We start from the raw sequence: 21,201 nt of genomic DNA on the forward strand, positions 1-21,201 counted from the left end.
AATAATGGGACGTAGTATAGCAAGGACCCTCCTGAAAATGGGACGTAGTATAGCAAGGACCCTCCTGAATAATGGGACGTAGTATAGCAAGGACCCTCCTGAATAATGGGACGTAGTGTATAAAGGACCCTCATGAATGGGACGTAGTATAGCAAGGACCCTCCTGAATAATGGGACGTAGTATAGCAAGGACCCTCCTGAATAATGGGACGTAGTATAGCAAGGACCCTCCTGAATAATGGGACGTAGTATAGCAAGGACCCTCCTGAATAATGGGACGTAGTATAGCAAGGACCCTCCTTGAATAATGGGACGTAGTATAGCAAGGACCCTTCTGGATAATAAGACTAGACTAACATAATTTTATTTCACCGGTTCATCATGAAGAATGGAGTTGGTTTAAACACGCAAAAGCCCTCTAAAGAGTACATCGCGACAAAGCTCGAATCATTGAAAGTCTCGATTTAAAGCTAAGCACCATCTTTTATTTCTCTCACAAATTTTTCTTATATTAAACTGGGGCAAAATTTTGTGTTATTAGTTTTGTTTGTTTTAATTTCAGGAATCTAGTGATAGAATGGGGTCAATCCACATTTCCAGCTCAGGATCTTGGATGGAAAATAGTGTAATTTTTCAAGATCAATTTCGATTGAAGAAGCAGCAGCTCATTCTAAAAAAAAACACACAGTCAATAACCAAGTACCAGTAAAAGGAACCTACCTGGAGAAAGACGTTTACCTTTGAACTCATTTGAGATGAAAATCAATATCTCATAACTCAAGAAGCGCGAAGACTCAAGTCAAGGTTCAAGAGAAGCTACATAGATAGGGTCGTGTACTTGTGTTTCCTTTAATTTTTTCATCTTTTATATTCATGTAACAATAGGAGTCGCGAACTGGAGCCTCAAGGGGACCTTACTTGACTTCCAACTCATCATTTCATCTCCTTGAACTACACGTGACATGATTCCCCTATAACCCGGGATATGTAGGATGTCCAAAACTAGGACTCGGTCGCATATTTTTCTTTTCGAATAAGAGTCCGTTCAAAACTTGTCACGTTGTCTACTTCTTTGTCTGAAAACTCTTCGTGTTTTCAGTCAAAGAGGGGCAAACTGTAGACACGTAATTTTTTATCGAACTTAAAATTTTACACCATTTTTAGAGCTGAAATATTTTTATAAATTTAAATTAGATATTTTGACTTTTCTCTTATTTTATTAAGTTTATTTTAAAAGATTTGAAAACAACAAAAATAGAATCACTTTTTAAGGTAAGTTTTATTGTCAATTGTTTCAAAAGAAATGAAAGATTACAAAAAATCTATATTTGAAATTAAGTTTTTATAAATAAGCTAGTATTATTTAATTGTTTTTATATATATATATAGCTAGTTGACTTTTTCTTAGATTCTTATTAATTTTAAATAATTAGTTTATATGTTATTATAATTTATTATTTGTAGTTAGTTATTATTCTTTTAAAAGTAGAATAAAATTAAAATAAAAATAAAAAATAACCTAAATAATCTAACAAACTTACCCCACTCCTACTCCTATCCAAAACATACTACACGTGGAAAAACCAAAAAGGGAAAAGGAGAACAAAATAAAAAATAAAAAAAAACTTTTGACTTATCTTCCAAAAATTAAAAAATAAATAAGAAAAGAAAATAAAACTATCATCCAGTTATACTCCCACTTTCTCTCAACTTCCCCACACTCCCACTCCCTCACGTTTTCCTCCACATTCCACACCCCACAAAATACAACCCACTACCCCACACCTACACCTATCCTAACACCTATATACATACACCTACATACGTACAAAAAAAGGGACACACACATAAAAGGCACACACAGAGATATAGGCATTAATTAAAAAGCAATACATATTGTACTTTCTCACATTGTGATTGAAGATCTGGAAATCTATTTTCGCGGTTTCAAGTTCGTGGCTCCTGATTATTTGTCCTTTCTTCTCGTTAACTAATTTTCACAAGAGGTAACATTTATTTGTATTTTATTTTTTGCATAATTTTATGTCATTATTGTGCAAGAATTAATTTCAATATATTGAAGTTGTTCAGATTGCGTGTGTGTTTAATCTGTTAATATTATTAATGTTGTGTACTGAAATATATTCGAACATGCTATATGACATGTGAGTATTTCTTACATGCTTAAAAGTCCATTCCTCGCTTTTTTTTCCTTAATTAATTATAAAAGTTTTTATGTTTGTGTCTTACTAAGTTGAATGAATTCTTTGTTTGATCGTATTTAGAAAAGTATTAAGTCATGTTTTATGCTATAATATGTGTGTTGTCTTGATATTTAGGGTTCTAACAAAAAATAATAATAATAAACTTGTTAGGATAAAGAGAAGGAAACAAATTGAATTAAAATAGATAAAAAAAAAAAAATGTACAGAATGTCTAAGAAAAATATAAACAAAAAAGGGGAACAAAACGTAAAAAAAAAGATTTAAAACTAAATTTATTTTAAGGAAAAGAATAACAGAAACATTTAACAGAAAGTCAAACAAATATTATAAAAAGAAAACATAAAAGACAAGAGAAAAAAAAATTACTAAATTATATAAAAAAAAGAAGAAAAAAATGCATAGATCTGAAAAAAAAAATTCATATCATACAACACTTCTATTTATATTGACAACCAACACGTACAACATTCACCAAAAAATCCAATACACAAAAAAAAAAAGATCTCACGGAAAAGAAAAAGAAAAATCACCCCCACTTTATATTTTTCACTCACCAATAAAGGTTGAGTCGGAGGTTTATTTTGTGGTTTCAATTCGTGGTTTCCTATTAGGATCGCTTTCTTTTCGTGAGTTTGATTTTCGCAAAAGGTACTATTTAACATTTATTTTATAATTTGATTTTCATGATTATATAGTACTTAATTTCGGTGTCATGAATTTATTCAAATTTCATGTGTGTTTAGCTTTGCCATTATAATATTGAAATACATGTAAATATTTGTATTGTTGAATTTGGATTAAAATATGATATAACGTATAATTGCTTCTCGCTCACCCAGGAATCAATATTTTTCTTTATTCGCTCTATTTTATCAAGCGGAAACGTGACTCGTGGATTGTTGTTAATTAATTTGATCAATTCACATATTTTTGAGTTATTCGTTGATAGCATAATTTAAGAATGGACTAAGTAAATTATTGTTTGTTAACCAAAAAATGCATTTTTATACTATTTAATCTTTATCATCTAAAGTCTCTTAGATTCTTGGTATTCTAGGGTCATAGATCTAAGCCTAGTTTCAAGTTTATTGTGAATATAAAGGTTAGATTTATTTTTTCTTAAAAAGGGCCCTTTTATGAGTTCATTAATTTATGACATTAGATTTGGGGGGTAATAACTTGCAAATAATAAAAATCGCCTCATTGTTTAAGAGAAAATATTTGTTAAATGAGATATAGTCACTAATTATTAGTTAAAGTGTACTCTTAATGTATTTGTTGTTTTATTATGCTTTCATTAAAAAATTATAAATTAATTACGCTCTGTTTTGTTAATGCTTGGAAACACTATTGTTGCTCTTACTTATTTGTTTATATTTTGTTATGCTTCACTGAAAATTAATAATTATATTAAAAATTTGTAAATTAATAACACTCTGTTTAGTTAATGGCTGAAAGTACTTTTATGCTTTAATAAAATAAGGTTTAATTAATTGAATTTAATATTTTGTGGGGGAGGTGATAAGTGACATATAGAAAAGTTTTTTTGGTCACTTTAACATTTTAATATTTTTTTAGACTGTTTTAATATAATCATAGGTATTTATTAGACTTTATTATACATTATATGAGTAATAATAATTAAATTTCATCTCAATTAAGAATGTGGTTCCACATCTTTTTGAGATACTTAAGAAACTCAAGGATGCGGTTACGCACCTTGGTCAAATTCAAGGATGCGGTTACGCATCTTGATCAAATTATTTTAATAATTAATTTTGTTAATTCAAACAAAGAGGTGTAAATTGAGATTATTAGGTGTGATGAACTCGAGAGGGGAAGACAGTTATGTCTCCAAATGTCAAGATCGAGAATGCAGTTATGCATCCGGTTTAAGAATAATAAAAATTCAACAATAAAAAAATAATAATAAGCAAACCATGGCCTGTAGACATAATATATCCAAAAATAGTAAAAAATAAGTATAAGTCAATAAAAGCGATCATGCTAGAACCACGAGACTCGAGGGGTGCCTGATACCTTCCTCTCGGTCAATAGAATTCCTTACCCGAATTTCTGGTTCGCAAACCAAAACTAAAAGAGTCATTTCCTATTGATTAGGGATTTGAAAAGGTGACTTGGAACACCACAACTCAATTTCAAGTGGCAACTCTGAAACAAAAAATAAAATAATCCCTAATCAATAACGTCGCTTTAATTGGAAAAACCCTTCCAGCCTTTCGCGCAAAAAGGGGTGTGACAGCAGAGATCATCGGAGTTTGCCATGCACAAAAACAAGCAATGACATCTCCAAATTCTTAGCAAATCATGAGTTGTAATGGACATACGGCGTTCAAAAGCGGTATCCATTATCTTTTACTCTCAATACTTCTTTATTTTCTCATCTAGTTGAAAAAAAATGTTTATGCCTATCCATTAAGATATATACTCATTTGGTATATGAATGATCTTTATTTATTTTTTAACTCAAGCCGCTAGCTAAAGCAGCACTATGTCTACTAATTGTTTACTTAGAGTGTGCAGACATATACTGAATATGCTTATGTGACATCTTTCATAGCAAGAGTAACTGAAAAGCATCGTAAGAGATGCTACCACTTTCTCCAATTACGATTTCTACTAACAAGTTTATTTCAGTCTTTGTCGAAAGCATCCAAGAGGATGAATTCTCAAATCAAACAACAGGTGCGGACGACATCAACAAGGATGCGACACAATTTGGAACTTTTTTTTAGCAGCGAACTGGGACATAGTCCAAAGAGGAGTGTCAAACTCTTAGGACGCGAGCAGAGGAGCGACTCCCACCACAATCAAACCACACCCCTATCAGAAGGCATGTGAGTTTTTCTTTGGGTTTATCGGTTTCAATTTTGCATCCGAAAGTTCTGGTTTTCATCGGGAGCAACTTTCTAATCCAAGTGACAATGCACCAAGAGCTTTGGAAATTATGTCTGTACAAATTCTTAATTATGGGTGTGAAGCATGCCACATTCATGGCTAAGAGGTTGCAAGCCTTCTTTTCATACTCGATTTACTTTGTCGCTTTTCCAGAACCAAAGGTTATCTTGCATAATAGATTTCATTTTCAACCGATTGAGTCGAACTACAAGCAGTCTGATTCCCTAAGTTGAGGGATATGTAGGCGGAATCAACGTTGAAAACTCAGTTGTTTTCCAACATTCTCTCATAAATCGTATTCCCGAGCGTTCCGGTCCCTTCATAATTCGATATTAGATAGCTTTTGAATTCTTTCAAAATCATGCGTCAAATCGAGCATATCGAACTACAAGTGACCTGAATTCTCATATAGCTTGAGATATGCGTAAACCCATTTTCGGGGTTCGTCCATAATTCCTAAAGTCCGTACCGAATCCCTTTTCCAAAAGATGAAGATGTGGTCGGTCAAAATTGGATTCGTCAATTTCATTTTCCTTGGATTTCTTTCATCAATCCAAGTAAAACGAGGGACAGTTGTTGACACTCAATTTTGGCCCTCCACGATAATAATTAAATTTCGAGCTTCTTAATTTTCAAATGATTTAGAATAATTAGCTTTATAAAATTCAAATAGTTTCAAGGTTATTTTAAAGTAATTTCCATCGATTTTTACAGTATTTTGAATAATAAATACATTTCATATAATTATATATGTAATTAGTATATTTTATAAATATTTGAAAATCATATCAAAAGACATCTACATTATTAAAATAAATATTTTATTAGTTTAGTTTTAGTTTGAATTATAGTTTTAATTTCGAATTAATTAATTTATATTTAAATCGATTAGTTTATGATTAAGTTAATTATTTTATTTTTTGTTAAAATCAAGAAGCTTGTTAACTAATTAATATCAATTCATTTTATTTGTTTACTAGCCGAATCTATCCTAATTAACTAAGGGCCCGTTTGGCCATGCGATATGATATCATGATATGAAATCATGATATGGTATCATGATATGGTATCATGAGATGAAATTGAAGGTTTGTTTGGACATGCGATATGGAATTTTTGTGTTGTATATTTTCTCATAAACATAAAAATCCCATAAGTTGTAAAACTATTAAAATAACCCCAATTGTTTATTCAATTTTATCAAATAAACAAAAATTATGAAATCGCATAATAAATGATTACAAAGTTATTTGTTCTTCAGTTAAATAATTGTTTCATCTAACTTTAATTTAATTTAAAAAAATTGAACATAAATTGTACTTGATATGTTCATATCTCTCAACTACTCTTACAAATAACCTATAAAGTAGAAAAAAAACATACATTAGTGAGTAAATATTAACTTAGAAGTTAAATGCACTAAGATAAAAATTAACAAACATCACTAACTTCTAACTATTTACAAGAAAAATCAATAGTTAAATATTATTGAATAACGAAATTTTAAAAAGTTACCACAAGTTTGAGTCAAAAACACTTCTAATAAAATTTAATCAAAAAAATTATAACTAGTCCACTTGACTAAATATTAATAACTAATTGATCAAATTTTCCTAAGTCCTCAATCAATTGGACTTGATATCCTTCAATCATGTGAACGAACATTTTGCAAATACTAAGATTAAGAAAGTGCGGCACCGCCAATGAAAATTGTCTTTTATCAATATTATGCTTAGTCATAAGATTAAGACGTTTTTTTTTTATTATGAAAAATAAAAAAAGTATTACTCCCTTTGTTCTCATTTATATTCACCAAATGAATTTCTACTTTATCATTTATATATTCACCAAATTTAAAGTGATAATAAATTTTATATTGGTGAGAATAATAAATTTTAAAAAGTAATGATGTCATTATAAATTTTATTTACATATGAAACAAATGGTTAGTAGATATAAATGTGGGGTTGTTTTAACAAAATATAAACTCATGGATCAATTATTGTATTAAAATATCTCAAATCATGATATGAAATCACATGGTGATTCCATATCATGGTTTTTGGAGAATATGATATCACCTCTCATGATATGAAATCGTGAGATGAAATCAGCGTAAAATCGCATGTCCAAACGCTGATTTCATCACACGACATCATATCGTGATATGATATCGCATGGCCAAACGCCTACTAAGTATTGCTATATTTTTAATGTCCAAATGGTTGTAACCTAGACTTATATGGCCAAACCTTAAATCCAATTCTATGCCTATTTAAGGACCAAGTTTTGGTGCCCCTTTATCATTTTTCAGCAACCCATTTCCTACCTCATTTCGTAAGTTCAACAATAACCAATTATTTCCAAGCCCACCCTTTCTGAGTCCAACTCCGACCAGGCCCAAAGCCAATTCCTCCAAGACCTAATGTCAACATCGGCGTTCAGAAGAGAACCTTGAAGTTTTCAGCGCTAAACGCGCTCACAGAAGCAGACGGAAAGCAACGCCAATATTACGGAATCGTTCACAATTCCACGAGACGTCAACCGTTCCCATATCGATTCTAAACGGTGATACACGACGTGAACACGGAGACAGACGAAAAGCAACAGCAACGGGCAGTAAGCTGTTTTTCCTTATCGTCTTCTCCAAACGTCCCTCTCCAAATCATACTATTGCAGCAGTAAAAGCACGCATCTTCCGTCCTTGCAACCTTGGGATCGCCCCACGTTAAGCGCAAGGAAACCCAAATCGATCGAGACCCTCCACCTCATTCCAATCCGTTGGAATTAGGAATCAATTCGGTCTATTCCTCCGTCCTTGGAGAGAATTCGAGGGGGAAATTTTCAAATTTGTGGGCCTTGTTCTTATCCAACTTCTTAGCCTTTTCGCAAATTCTGAACCCTAGGATTTCCTCTATAAATAGTTCCCTCTCCTTCATTGTTGGAGTTGGGAGAAAAGTTGGGAAAAAGATATACGTTGGGATTTTAACTGAGAAGAATAGCTTAGCTTAGAGATCAGTGATAAGAACCAAAGTCAATACACATAAATATTTTGGGGTAGGCTGTGAGATTGTGAAGGTTTAGAGTGATATTCCTTGGTTTTGTTTTCTCACAATCCCGTCGGAGTCCCGTTGTGGTGGTGAAATCGTTGTTCCTCTGTTCGTAGCCTCAGTTCAGCTGCCCGAAAAAAGGTAATGGTCCATCCGTCATTCACGTTTTATTTTGATTCCAATCGTTATGTGTGAACCTGTCTCTATTTGATTTTCTTTAGCTACATTCATGCTTGCTTCTTTTTTTTCATTTCAAGATTCTTGGTTGAAAGTTTGTTTTGTTTGATTATGAGTTTTCCAGCCTATTTTCATTGTTGTTTGGACTCCTAACTAGTCACCATATTATTCGCTTCATTGCCCTAACTAAATGTATGAAGCTGGATTTGCAAGTGTTAAGCTTAGCTTTAGTGTTGTTGTGAATCGCATTTCAGTCTCGCTTTGATTCCCCTGTTTAATATGTCTTCAAGCATTAATATTTCTTCATCTGATTTGTTAATGATAGCATTGTTACCTATATAGCATCTATCTCTTCTTGTAACTTGAATTTCATGCATTTTATGCTTGGTTTTAAATCATGACAACTTTGTTTATAGCTTATTATAATCTAATGTGATTTGTGTTTTTCTTATAAATGATCTGCCTGTAATTCTGATGCTATAATGCAGTGATTTGTCTATGTTAATATTACTTTCCAGTAGTTAAAAACAACCCATTTGCCTTTGTGTGATTCGAAAATAGCATTATCTTGAGTGTGGCTTGCGTTTGGCATAATCTGTCACCATGTCAAATACTACTGCCCAAGCAATGTTCTTTCTGGTTAGTATTATGCTTGTGTGTGCCTATTTGAGCTTGTGTCTGATATGCTTAATGATGTTATCATTGTCTAATTATTCGGATATAGCGATTGTTGTCCTCCTATTCTTAAAGCGATTTTGGGTCTGATTATCCAGTTTGTCTTAATTAGATTTAAACATGTTAAGCTTGAGTGGATTTCTTCTTCTTCTCGTTAAGTGATTTATGTTGGTCAAGTGTTACTTTTAAAAGATCATGGTCTGCAATTTGAACTATAAATTCTCTAGTTTAACCACCTAACTTCTTTAAGATAGTTAGAATAAATATGAGGTCAAATATTTCTGTAAAGCTATCATAGAGGAGTCTTGTTCTTCATGTGAAAGTGGGTTTACTTTGGGTTAGAATATGGCTATTAGTATTTCGATTTTGATAAAAGGTTTTGGCTGGTTGTTTAAATCGTTAGATTCATAGTGTATATCTTCTTAAAATCTGTTCAGTTTGCCATATGCCTTGTCCTAGTTGATTGTTTTTTATCTCCAATTGCTTTCAATTCTAGGTTTATTGAGCTATCAACTTCCTTGTTACCTGTTGTAGTCATAAAAAAAAATAGAAAGTGTTAAATTGGTATCAGTATGACTCTTAGATTGAAAGCTCCAATATTTGCAACATGATTTCTAAATGTGTAGTCACTACTGGCTGTTTTTGTTGTGTTGTTCAACTTCAATTTATCTATTTTGCTTGTCTGAAACATGTTTAATTGTGTTCCTTCCGATACTTTACCATTTCATATTTTTGTGAGTTCAGTTATTGTTTAGAATTACGAAATCTGAGATATTATTATTGAGCACTAATTCTTATCATCATTTTTGTTGTATGTGATACGATCCGAGTCCTCTTGGACTCCTATCTTCTTTCCCTCATATTTTGGATGGGCCATAAAGGCCCCAAATCCTCATTTTCCTTCGAGTCAGCCCCCATAGCAAGCTGTGAAACTGGTGTATAGGTTGAAGATGATGGATGTGGGCTGGATATCAAATTTTCAAGCTTAGAAAAACTCGAAAAGGGCTGATATACATGTTGTATACACTGGTATACAGTCAAAAAATACAGTATGAAGGTTCAAGATACGTCAGAGCAGGTTGAAAATGCAGAACTACAAAATTCAAATAAAAATACAAGTCCGGGAGCTCGAGAACTAGTTGTATACATGGTGTATACATCAAATATATATTTGGTGTATATCATGACGAATAAGAATGAAAAGGGGGGCTAAAAGCCCAAAAAAATTACAGCAGGTCCAAGTAGTAGGAAAATGGGCCAAAACACATGATTTTAAAATTTTAGAATAGGACAGGTTATCAAGATTTGGGATTTGGGCCAAAGACCCAAATTCAATATTTCTTCTCTCTTGTGTTGACTAACAATTTATTTGATTTTTGTTTAATTTAATTAACTCCCTAAAGATAGTCGTTTCTCCTTTTATATTCAAATTAAAATATTCGTATTTTATTACTTAGCTTTATTTTATTTATGATCTTGTCAACACTTGAATTATCTCCCTTAGAAAGTTTCCTTTAGTTTTTCCCTTAATAATAAAAAATGATTTTCTTTTTATTTAGTTAATATTTTTCAAGTTTGTTGAAAAGTCATTTTAGTCGAATTGTCAGTCAACCGCAAGTTAGCGGACATTCCGAGGGCCTAATACCTTCTCGGAATGTACATTGAACTCGAACCTTTTTTTATTTCAATTGATTTTATCTGTTTAAGTCTTTTGAAAAATCGTAAGTTTTCTTAATTTCTTAAAAAAATTAAGTGACGACTCTATTTGAAAAATTGATTTCTCTTCAAAACATAAGTTTAGTCAATTTTTCTAAACAAGTCATTTTTCTTTTATTTTTCGAGTAAAACAACATCTAGTGACCTGAACATCTAAAAAAATTAAAATCACTCAGTACAATCTTATTCACAAATGAAGAATGACTCGAGTCTTAACTTAGAAATTTTTGGATGTTACACTGCAATGGGGTTGAGTTTATGGGAACTCAATCCTTTAGCCAACTGAACTATTTCTTTTATTTATGATGAACTTGAGTTATTTTTATGTTGTTGGGTTGTTTCGGATTAGTCTTTGATTCTCCCATTGGGTTGATTTAGTGTGGTTGTCACTCATGACGATTTGGATCATGACTAGTTCATCGTCATTAGCATAGACACTTTATATTTTATGTTCAATTGAATAAATATTACTCTAGCAAATGTGTGTTTTATCTTAAGCTAGTCTATCTTTCTCAAAAATAAAAATTGTAGAGTTTAATTTATTTGGTTCAATTATATACTAAATCATGTAGGAGTATTGCTTTTAATGGTAATAAGAAGAAAAGCGTATCATGCAATTGCGTGAATATATTTTTTCTGGATCTTAACTATGGACAAATTAAGAGATTCAAGTCCGATTTTCGATGGCGAATCCTCAAAAAAAATTGCCTCCCCACAAAGGGTGTGGAAACAGCTAAATATCCATAACCTTAAAGCATTTTTTAAAAGGGAAAAGGGTCAAATATGCCCCTAAACTATTTGAAAAGGTCTAGATATACCCCTCGTTTAAAGTTTGGCTCACTCGTGCCCTCGCCGTCCAACTTTTCGTCTAGATATGCCCTTATGGGGGTTAAACGTCAAATGGAATTGCCACGTCATTTTTACATTACCAAGTGGCATTGGAAAATGGTCAAATATATCCCTAAACTATTCGAAAAGGTCTAGATATACCCCCCCCCCCCCACCCCCTTAAATAAACTACCCGAACCGTTTTCAACAATTTTTTAATTTTTTTTTTTTTTGGTAAATCCCGAAAATGAGTAATTAACTAATAAAAAATATATAAAATTAACGCCAAAAATTCACAAATAAATATAGTAACCTTAAATTCAACAATTTCAATAATTTTTTTAAATTTTTATTTTTTTCGATAAATCTCGAAAATGAGTACTTGATTAATAAAAAATATGAAAAATATAACCTTAAAATTCAGCATATATTTTTCATATTTTTTATTAATCAATTATTCATTTTCGTGATTTATCGAAAAAAAAATAAAAATTTAAAAAAATTGTTGAAATTGTTGAATTTAAGGTTACTATATTTATTTGCGAATTTTTGGCGTTAATTTTATATTTTTTTTCCATATTTTTCCTATTTTTTTATTAGTCAATTACTCATTTTCGGGATTTACCGAAAAAATTTTGTTGAAAACGGGTTGGATAGTTTATTTAAAAGGGGGATATATCTAGACCTTTTCGAATAGTTTAGGGGTATATTTGACTCTTTTCCAATGCCACGTGGTAATGTAAAAATGACGTGACAATTCCATTTGGCGTTTAACCGCCATAAGGGCATATCTAGACGAAAAGTTGGATGGCGAGGGCACAAGTGAGCCAAACTTTAAATGGGGGATATATACCTTTTCGAATAGTTTAGGGGCATATTTGACCCTTTTCCCTTTTTAAAAAACAAAAATGGAGGTTGTCAGAGAGATATCTCATTTAGTGCCCGTTTGAATTAACTTATTTTTAGGTGCTTTTGATTTTTAAGTAGTTTTTTTTTAAAGTTTTGGGGGGTGTTTGGAAAGGTTATAAAGTGCTCTAAGCACCCACTTTTAGGCCAAAAGACTTATAAGTTACTTTTTATAAGTCCATCGAAACATGTCCTTAATCAATGTTCTTTCTCGACTTTAGTTAGGCAAAACATACTCAATCATTTTGTCAAACATATATATTTTTTCTACCAATATGCTTTAGAAATATCTTCTCACCAACCAAACATGCGAAAATAAGTTAAAAATCAACTTATTTTTTAAGAAAACATTTTCCTCATACCAAATGCACCGTAAGAGTAATAGTTTCCCATCAAAGCGTGTGGTACAAATAATTAAAACACTTTATCCTTTAATTAAAGTTTTTTTTGTTGGAGTCCCAAAAATGGAGAACTTTGCGGTGGGAGCATCAATGGCAGAACTAAGAATTAAAAAAAAAATCCTATATCAAGGAAATTCAATAACTCATATATGCAACAAAAAAAATAAGCTTGTGCTATTTTACCTTAGCTAATATAATTATTCATGCAAGTGGGTTAAATTTCTCACACATTCACATGTTGCCGATCCTGCCCGTGTTGGGAGCACCTCGAATATCAAATGATTAAAAAAAAAAACAATAACAACAACAACAACAACAACAATAATAATAATAATAATAATAATAATAATAATAATAATAATAATAATGACAAAATCGTAAATTCGCTTCGTGTCTCCCTTCATTCACTTTTATTTATTATATTCAGATTTGACACATTCATTAAGAGAGATAATAATTGACATAGTTATTTTATCACACTATCCTTATTAATTGATGTTTAGTATTAGGTCTTGAAAAAAATAATTCAAAAAAATATATAATTAATGTTAACGGTAAAATGTGGAAAAAGATAATTGTATTTCTTCATATATTTGTTAAGAAATGACAAATAAAAATAAAAATCTATTTTTGAAATAATTGACAAGTAAAAAGTAAACCAAATACATATATAATATGAGTTTATATAGAGATAAACATATACATAATCTAATTTTTTTCACCCAATATCTAATATCCACATTAGAGCCCAGCTAAATCCAAATACACACCCAATTGATGAATTGAGTTTTGTGCATGAATAATAATTGCATGGTTAGTGGGGGTCCAATAAATGATGGGGAAGAAAGGAGGGGGTCACCCTCGGCGCAGCCGTGCAATTGTCCTTTATTGAGTTATGGCAAGGGTGCCTGATCCGGATCTCCCGTTACCTGCTTTACTACCATCACGATAATTTCCCACTCTTAAAATCACTCATCATTTCTCTGCAATCAAATTTGGACCTACCATTTATTATCCTACCACTTTCCACTAATTTGACTTTCAATTCTTTCTACTATTATTGTTAAATATTTCAAACTTGTAATATTGGTTATGACATTTAAAACATTTGAACTTTTTCTATAAGCAAAAAGAAAAGTCATAATACATAATTAAACGTATAATTTGATCTTAATTTTCATCTATGCTCTCTAATGTTGAGTGTTCATAAATAGACAGTTAATTAAATTTGCATAAAGTTGAACAAGTAAACATTATACGACGTAAATTAATAGAGAAATGTCATAAATAATCTCTTAACTATGGAAGTAGGTCAAATATGGTCCCCTTACCTATACTTTATCGGATTTACTCCTTTAACTATTCAAAAACTTATCAGTTGTGATACCTTAACTATACACTTACCGATTTTAGTCCTTTAATTATTCAAAAACTTACCAAAACATTTTGGTCCCTTAACTATATACTTATCGATTACGGTTTTAATCCTTTAATTATTCAAAAACATGAATATATTGTGTTCCCTTCTTTGGCAGTTAACGATTCATAATCGGTGCGAATTTTTTTAATTTTATTTTTCATACAAACTAAAAATAATAAATTTGATCTTATAACTAAAATTCTCTACGTAAAATAAAATGATTAGAATAAGAAAACTAATCTATTAAAAAAGTTGCAAATCTACCATTTTATAAATTTCAACTTTTGAAAGATTAAGCAAATTTCCTTCAATAAATTCGTTGGAAATTAAGCAAATTTCCTTCAATAAAGTCGTTGGAGTACAAATTATGAATTCAATAGGTAATATTTTTTTTCCTTTTATAATAAAGTTTCTTATATTCAAGTCATTAGTAGCAACAATATGCTTCATTTTATCGTCCATTGAATAAAATTATGACTTATATTTTCTTTTCTCATGAATTTTATTTTGAATCGTTGAGATTGAGGTTCGTTGCATAAGAGTAATTTAAAGTAAAGTAGGTGGGAGAGAGAAACAATTGAAAAAATGGCTAAAGGATTTAATTTCTTGCGACATGAATTCCGTTAATATAAACCTAAGTTATTTGTATAAAAAATGGACAAAGACCAAATCTGATAAGTTTTAAACTACTTAAAAGACTAAAATCGATAAATTTATATTTAAGGGACTAAAACTGATAAATGTATAGTTAAGGAACTAAAACCGATAAATGTATAGTTAAGAGATCAAATTTGATAAGTTTTTGGATAGTTGAAAGACTAAATCCGACAAAAGTATAGTTAAGAGACCATTTTAGACCTACTCCGATAATTAATGGACTATTTATGAAATTTTCTCTAAATTATCATGCAAGGAAACATTTGTCTATTTGTTCATTATTAGACAAGTCGAAGTGTCAAATTATCCACACTCATAGTTACCGAACATATATATTAATTGAAATTAAATTAAAGAGCATATTTATGCGTTACGTCAAAAAAAAAAGACAGGAGGAAATGATGATGAAGTTTAATTATACCTAATATTTTTATCAAATCAACATTATGTCACAGTAATTTTATTAAATTATAATAATTAATTAATACACATTCTCATTTTAATTTATCACTTAATCATAATAAATGAGTAAATTTTGTGAACCACGAAATTGAACATCATAGCTATCAGATTAAAACAAACTGTAAGGTAATTATTTGTGCTAGATGCTCAATGAAGTAATCAAATGCTAAATATTCACATGTCCTTACTTAATGCAGATTATTTTTGACAGGGCGGAGCTACAATTAGTTAACGGTGGTCAAATGAATAATTCTTGTCCAAAATTATTTATAAGTATATATTTTAAATATTGATATTTTTAGATATTTACTAATGATTGAACATATTTGATCATATAAAGAAAGATGACTCAATGGTTAAGGTTGCTCAAATTTGCTTTGGAGGCTTGGGTTTGAGCCCACACTAAAACATTTCATTTAATTTTCTTAGTTCCATTTTTTAAGTGAAAAAAGAGAATAAAGTGACGTTCAGTTTCATTTTTTTGTCAAATCTGACCAGTAAGATTTAGTTTTTTACTTATCCTAAAGTATAAACACCCTTAACGAAAATTTTGACTCCGTTACTATCATTCGATGATATTGTTGGAGAGTTCGGAGTCAAAAGGGCAAAAAAAATTATCAAAAATTCCAAAAGAGCACATCATATTTTTTTTTAAACCAAAAGGGCAAAATTGCTCCTGCCGAAGCGATTTTCCTCTGACACATATTAACGACGTTTTCTCTGTTAAAAATAAAAATCGCTGCCCTAACAACAATTTTGTCCAAAAAAAAATTCTTTCTTTTTTTGCTGGCACTGCAGCGATTTATTTAACTCCAATTTTTTTGCCCACTAATATCGCTGCTATGACAGCATTTTCATAGAATTTTTTTTTTTTGTTCATGAAAATGCTGCTTTGGCAGCTTCTTTTATATATATATATATATATATATATATATATATATATATATATAAATCTTTTAAAATTGCTGCCTTGGCAGCGTTTTACTTTTTAAAAAAAAATTAAATTCGCTGCCTTGGCAGCATTTTACTTTAAAAAAAATTATTTTTAAATGCGCTGCCTTGGCAGCGTTTTCCTTGAATTATTTTTAATTTTTTTGGAAATCACTACCTTGACAGCATTTTTATTAAAAAATAAATATTTTTTAGCGTATATATTTTAAATTAAGGTAATTTGTGCTAGATGTTCAATGAAGCAATTAAATGCTAAGTATTCACATGTCCTTAGTTAATGGAGATTATAATTTGACGGGAGTGGAGCTACACCTAGTCAAGGGTGGTCAGATGAACAATTTTTGTCTAATTTTTTTTTATAAGTATATATTTTAAATATTGATATTTTAGATATCTACTAATGGTTGAACACACTTGATATGGTAAAGAAAGATAGCTCAATGATTAAGGTTGTTCAAATTTGCCTTGGAGACTTGGGTTTGAGCTCAGACTAAGGTATTTTGTTTAATTTTTTTAGTTAAAAAAAGAGAATAAAAGTGATGTTCAGTTTCATTTTTTATCAAATTTGACAAACAAAATTTAATTTTTTACTTATTCTAAAGTATAAGCGCCCTTAACAGAAATTTTAACGCTGCCATTATTATTATTTGATGATATTTTAGGATCGCCAATACAACACATCTTCAAAGAAATTTACAATTCTAAAATGTTACTCCTACTATTGTGAATTGTCCTACTATGATTGACTTCCCACTTCAATTTCAATTTTTAAAATATTATTGTATAATTCACCTACAGAAACTTAAGTTTCAAATATATATATATATATATATATATTTTTTTTTTTTTTTTAATCTCAGACGCCTTTTTCTTTTCTCTTTCCAATTCCAACAACCTTGTTTGACTACCTTCATGATAAGCCACAATTTTAACACCACTAGTATATGTAATTTAGGTTGAGGATTTGCCATCAGTACTGTAAAAAATAAATTTAAAATTGTTACAGATTGAGAGTAGATAAGGAAATAAGTGGATGTGACAGGCATGATATTTTAGCCTAGGAGTTATTGCAATTAAATACGAGTATATAAGCTTTTCTTAAGAGGGTGATGATGATATACTGAATTAGATGCAACAATTTCACGTGGCACGTTAATGATGATGATATTATATACGCTCCAAAATTTAGTTAATTAATTTAATTTTTTATGTAAGTTAAAATAAATTGTCTAAGGTGTAAACTATTTTTACGCAAAAATATAATGATGTAAAATTACGATTTGTACCTTTACAAAATTTACTCTCACCTTCTCTAATCATAATGAGTCTTTTAACAACAATAATAAACATATGTAACTTAAGTTATTATAAACTATAATTCCTAACAACCGACAGATCTTTCAAGGTATGTGTTCCCAAGTCTTTAAGTTACCTTAATTTGAAGGTGATGATAATCCTAATTCAGTTTATAGCATACCAAAACTAAGACTACATCACCTTTACAACTAAATAAAAAACTCCTAATACATGAATGCTAAAACTCGTTATCTAACTTTGTAATAGAACTTGGTTCTCCAATGTGCTTTTTACATTACCTTACGCTGAGTGTTTGTCCTTTTATTTAAGCACAACTTCTTCAGAGAGTTTCTCTTCACCACGAACTCCATTTCACAAATTATATTCAAACTTCTTGTTTCTTTTTAAACATAATATATAAATATATTTTTTAACTTAACATTATTTTACGTTTATGCTTCTTAATTTTGGATGTGTCATGTGTACAATTTAATATAAATAGGGAAAAAGGCCAGAATAGTATTTTACCAATGTTATTTTATCTTTTTGAACATTTTTACCCTTTTAACTTTAATATCTTTTAATTAAAAAATAATAATTTATTTTAAAATAAAAAAAATATTATAGACTTTTTAAATTTTCTAACCAAATTTTCTTACCATTTAATATTTACCCAATAAATGAATACAAAATACTGTGTGAAATAATACACACAAGACATTACGTAAAACTAAACTCAAACTTTTGTGGATGCTAGTATTTTGGTCTATTTGTAGTGACCTATACCTTGTGACAGTGTAGGTCAGAGAAGGTGAGCAAGGAAGCTGGGGGGCAGTGTAGCATCTGCATGCATCATATAATAACAGGAGTAAATATCGACCTACTGCTTTCACTTTACTAGTAATAATTACAGATGAGAGTCAGTACAAAGAAGGTTTCAATTTCCAATAACCTCTCTCTTTCTCTCCAGCTATCTCCTTCATTAATGTCTATGACTTTATGCCTACGCATCACGCAATTTTTAATTTCCCATTTCCAATTTATTTGTCCTTTTTGTTATGTTAAGTCCATTTTAAAAAAAAGAAAAATAGTAATTCCTCTATTCTAGGCAAGCAATACAAGTGTCGTGCGGCTAGATGAAGCAACCTGAATAATGTATTTAGATGGAAAAGTTTAGTAGCCGAAAGCATCATAGTTTACGCTCTGATCTAACTAGCATGGGGTATGTGGAGTCTTGTGTGAATCAACAAGGATCACCTTGCAAGGTTTGGGGTGATCTCATAGTTTCTACGGGGTGGAGATGATGGGATCAATTCATGGATTTTCTTTTTTTCTTTTGCCTCATTTCGCTCAAAGGGTTGAAGAGAGATAGTGCATCAAGTTGTACGCAAGAACCAACTTGATCCTCTTCCTCAAGAAAAAGAAAATATGGAAAGAATTCAAACATCTATCTTAAACTTTGAACAATTTAATTATTTTGAACAATGAAAGAAACCCAAAAAATTCAGTTAATATGGAATAGTTGGAATACTACTTATTTCTTTTCCTTTTGATAATTTATTACCTTTAATTTTGCTACATGATATATATTATTTTTTTTTCATATTTATTTGTTTATTATTTTAAAAATGAAAAAGGGTCAAAATTACTCTCAAACTATTCGAAATAGCTCATATATACCCTTTAATTATGTTTGGGATCAAAACTATCATTGCCGTCTATGTTTTGGACCACAAATATCCTTAAAACGTTATCTTTGCATTAGAGCAGACATGACAGTCCACCCGGCAGTCCAACATGGAAAAAATACCTTCCTCTCAATAATGTTATTCTTCCTTGTCCATCCCTATCACAAAAAGAAAATCAAATATAATTATTTCATGTTTCTTGTTTGAGTTATTGTTCGGACTTTGGAACTCCAATTTCAAAGTGTGCTGAAGTTTGTTTGAGTCTGTAATTACATGTTGAAGGATCGAGTTCATTGTTTGGGATTCGGGGTCATAGATTCACAAAATCGATTTTTAGGTTTTTAAGTATTTAATAACTCTTTCATATATTTTTTTGGGATTTCAACTCAAATCTTCAATTATCAATCTTCAAACTAAAAGGCATAATACATATATTGACCCTTAAATTTGGCTTCAAATTTTAACTTTGACCTTTAACTTTGTAAGTGCACAAATAGGCACTTTAACTATCCAAAACTTAAACAAAAAAACACTCGGATCCTACCTGGCAAAATGCGTGAAATACACTCAAATTAGGCGCGTCAGATGTAAAAATTCAGGGGGTCAACAATAAAAAAAGCATTGAAAGGACAATTAAACCCTTTTTATATTTTTTTCAACAATTTTCCCCTCTTTTTTGCATTATTTGTTGTTTACTGCAAAATGCAAGTGACATTTAATAAAAAATTTTGTTATTACGAAAAAAAATTATAATGAAGTTTTTTTTTGGCAAGAAGGAAAAAGGAACACGTGTAGTACTAATTTTTTTTTTTGAGATTCAATCAATTTTTTTTGTCTTTGAGATATTTCTAGCTGTTAATTACTGTAATTTATAGTACTTTCTAAGAAATTTTCAAATAATATATATTATTTCATTTGTCCGAATTTATGCGTCACCGGTAAAATTTGAAGAGTCAATCAGATCTTTTATATATTTTTATATCTTTTAAATATTTAAGTAATTAATTATCGTGATTTATAATATTTTATACAATTATTTAGTATGGTAAAAGAAATTTAAAAGAAACACGCATCCTTCAATAGTAAAATATGAGTCCCCCTTTTTTTTTACAGGTTGACCTCCTGTCTGTATAATCTTTTTTTGTCCAGAAGGAAAAAGGAACACGTGTCGACCCCAAGGTCCTCTCTATTCCCGCTTATTATATTATATACTAGTGATGAAGAGCCCGTGCTAATAATTAATTTAAAAGTTAATTTTTAATTGACGTTAAATAAATAGTTTTAAATTTTAAATTTGAATAAATTATATATATTTATATGGTAGTAAATGCTCATGTTAACTCTAAAATGAATACATCACTATTAATAAAGCTTGAAGTTTAAAGAAAAATCCTTAAATGACCAAAATAACCCTTAAACTCAATTTTAATCACAAAAAGCATACATGTCCACGATGTGGTGGCTGATTCATCAACTAATTTTTTGTATGTTTTTTCAAAAATATTTTAGTTGCTAATTTGTTATAATTTATAAAAATCATTAACGTCATTTTCGAATAACTTATAGTATTGTTAACTTTCAATAATATATATTGTTCCATCTATTCAAATTCATGTGTCACCAATAGAATTTCAAGAGTCAACAAAAAATTTTCTAAAAAAAATATATTTTAATTATGATTTATAGTACTTTTAAATATAACGTATAGTGTGTTTGTAGGCTCTTATTAGATTGAAAAAATATTTTAAATTAGTAATTATTGTAATTAATAGTGTATATTACGTAATTTTCAAATTTGTAATAATTTTTTTAAAATATTAAGTCTAATAA

At 30.0% G+C, this 21,201-nt stretch overlaps 1 pseudogene; it reads left to right on the forward strand.

Moving 5' to 3' along the window:
- Window positions 1–709, forward strand: part of LOC125817117 (putative pentatricopeptide repeat-containing protein At1g12700, mitochondrial) — a 1,720-nt pseudogene extending 1,011 nt beyond the window's left edge.
- The last annotated feature ends 20,492 nt before the right edge of the window (window positions 710–21,201 follow it).

Source organism: Solanum verrucosum, unplaced genomic scaffold (genome assembly GCF_900185275.1).
Source record: "Solanum verrucosum unplaced genomic scaffold, falcon-dt-bn FXZP01000094.1, whole genome shotgun sequence".
Taxonomy (NCBI): domain Eukaryota; kingdom Viridiplantae; phylum Streptophyta; class Magnoliopsida; order Solanales; family Solanaceae; genus Solanum; species Solanum verrucosum.